Raw genomic sequence first — 3,262 nt, forward strand, 5'->3', positions numbered from 1 at the left:
AGGGACCTCCTTTTTACAGTTGGAATTCCTTATTTTATTCAGAAACATACTCTGACTTCCTTGTAGGTTGTAAAAAAAAAATTATATATATATATATATATAAATAATAAGACATCGCACAAGAGAGAAAGACTAGGGTGTTCTGGGACGTTTCTGGGGTGTGAAGAGGCTGGGAGAGAAAGAAGGAAGGCCCTGGAGATGGAGTGGGGAGGAAGATCTCCACAGAGTCAGCCACTGGGAAATTAAAGAACAAGAAACCCTTAGAGCAGGGCTAGACAAGAGCCAGATGGTGAGTGTAGGAATTCAGGCTTAGCCGGCCATCAGCTCTCCTTCAACACTCAACCATCTCCTTGTAGCACAAAAGCCACCCTGGACAAGAAGGAAGTGACCTGCAAGACTGCATTCCCTACAACTTTATCAAATTCGAATTGCATGGACTTTTCATATGTGGTGATGAAACATTATGCTTCTTTTGATTTTTTGACCCATTGTTGTTCAGTCGCTCAGTCCTATCTGGCTATTTGCAACACCATGGACTGCAGCACGCCAGGTTTCCCTTCATTCACCATCTCCAGGAGCTTGCTCAAACTCATGTCCATTGAGTTGGTGATGCCATCCAACCATATCATTCTCTGCCATCCCTGAATCCTTCTGCCTTTAATCTTTCCCAGCAAAGATTTTTTTGAAAGATGTTTTCAATCTCTTCTAATGAGTCAGCTCTTAGGTGGCCGAAGTGTTGGAGCTTCAGCTTCAGCATCAGTCCTTCCAAAGAATATTAAGGACTGCTTTCCTTTAGGATGGACTGGTTTGATCTCCTTGCAGTCCGAGTGACTCTCAAGAGTCTTCTCCAACACCACAGTTCAAAAGCATCAATTCTTTGGCGCTAAGCCTTGTTTATAGTCCAACTCTCACATCAACACATGACTACTGGAAAAACCATAGCTTTGACCTTTGTCAGCAGAGTAATATCTCTGCTTTTTAATACACGGTCTAGGATTGTCATAACTTTTCTTCCAAGGAGCAAGCGTCTTTTAATTTCATGGCTACAGTCACCATCTACAGTGATTTTGGAGCCCAAGAAAAGAAAGTCTGTCATTGTTATCATTGTTTCCCCATCTTTTTGCCATGAAGTGATGGGACCAGATGCCATGATCTTTGTTTTTTGAATGTTGAGTTTTAAGCCAGCTTTTTTCACTCTCCTCTTTCACTTTCATCAGGAGGCTCTTTAGTTCCTCTTCACTTTCTGCCATAAGGGTGGTGTCATCAGCATATCTGAGGTTATTGATATTTCTCCCAGCAATCTTGATTCCAGTTTGTGCTTCATCCAGCCTGGCATTTCGCATGATGTACTCCACATATACATTAAATAAATATGGTGACAATATACAGCCTTGATGTACTCCTTTCCCAATTTGAAACCAGTCCATTGTTCCCCGTCCAGTTCTGAATGTTGCTTCTTGATCTGCATACAGGTTTCTCAGGAGGCAGGTAAGGTGGTCTGGTATTCCCATCTGTTTAAGAATGTTCCACAGTTTGTTGTGATCCACACAGTCAAAGGCTTTAATGTAGTCAATGAAGCAGAAGTAGATATTTGGCTGGAGTTCTCTTGCTTCTTCTATGATTAAAAAATGTAAATACACTCCTCAACTCACAGAAATGGCCTCAGCCTGGATTTGCTCTGCAGGCTGTGGTTTGCCCCCATCTTAGAGGAGTTTTTCCATCATGGGTTGAGCTTGGATGTAGTGGAACATCTTGAACCCCAAGGTCAGCACAATCGTGCGTGATACCTGTAGAAATTTGGGGAAAGGGTGGCATTGCACATTTCAGTGGTAGAAAAGAGTAGCAGGCAGACACTGGGGTGAAGTCTGAGTGGTGGTCACCAAGTCAGTGGAAAGAGGAAATCAGATGAGTAAGGGGCTGGGTGACCCCTTCCCAACTTCTCCTTCTATGGGATAGCTGCCCATGGCTTTGTACCCTGTAGGGGAGACCCACAGTCGCACAGGCAGCCTGTGAGAGGGTGGGTAAATGATGAACTCTCTGTGGTGCCCAATTCATTGTCTATGTGCCCGCTGGTGATAAAGGTGTGGTTGATCTCAACATTGCTATCCCACAACCGATTCCAATCTCGCGCAAGGAGTGTTATGTGTGAGCTCCTCAAGCCCTTGAAACACCAAGCAACTCAGAATTCTCAGACCAAGAACTCCTCCTCAGTGCAGTCTTCCCAAACTATCTGACCTATGTTGGTCTCTCCCTTCCTTGACTTCATCCAGTCCCCTCCTCCCACACGTAGCTGAGTGCTGAGGGCTGGGGTCTCTGCTGGGCACCAGGGATCTGATAGAAGTAAGGCCAAAGGCATCTGTGCAGTAGAGGGAGGAAGGCATATAAAAATGAGGGTGAGCTGGAAGTGAAAGTCCACACAGGGAAGCAAGAGTAGCCCTCGCTGGTCATGACTAGAGAAACACGGACAGCAACAAAAACCCAGTGCAGCCAAAGAATAAAGTAAAAATGAGTGTGAGAGAAATTTGTCTGAGGTGGGATGTCAACCAGAAGGAGAGTACAGGCTCAGGGGCAGAGTTGCCCTGGCCAGGGTGGCGCCAGGGGCTTCTAGAAATGTGCCAGCCCCTCCCTCCAGGGCTGACTTCAGGCAGAGGGAGGAAGCAAGCCATTCAGCATCAAAAGTCTGTGCCAACTCTGTGCCCCAACCAGTAATTCTGGGTCAGGTAGGAGACTGAGAATCACTGGAGGAGGCAGGGAGGGACTAGGCTGGGTGGGGCCCTGGGCGGGTTCAAAGGCTTTCTTCCCGAGCTTTTTAAGCAAGTAGAAATTTCAGGATGATCATTCTGCAGCAATATGGCAGTTGGACAAAATTAGTGTGATCTTGGTCACATGGTATCACATTCAGAAGAAAAGAATTCCGTCTCAGCCATCCATCGGACCTAAGCCATAACAGGAGGTGTGGGGATGGGGAGGACAGAACAGGAATGAGGACATAGGGGGTGAAATGACACAAAGTGGCACTGACAGCAAGGTCAGGAGGGAGCCAGCTTTCTGTCTTGGCCTCCCGGGGACCCTGGCTCTCCCCACAGCCCAGGGCCCTCAGAGGAGACTGGGCTGAGCAGAGGAAGGTGCAGACTTCCGATATGGTGTGGTCGACCTTGAAGCCCTCTGGGCTGGGTGGTCTCCTCCTCCCTCCAGGAAAGGCACTGGACCAGGGAAACTCACTAAAGAAAGTGTTTGGGAGCAAGGCTGCGGGAGGATGGCC

This window comes from Bison bison, unplaced genomic scaffold (genome assembly GCF_000754665.1).
Source record: "Bison bison bison isolate TAMUID 2011002044 unplaced genomic scaffold, Bison_UMD1.0 scf7180017850721, whole genome shotgun sequence".
Lineage (NCBI taxonomy): Eukaryota > Metazoa > Chordata > Mammalia > Artiodactyla > Bovidae > Bison > Bison bison.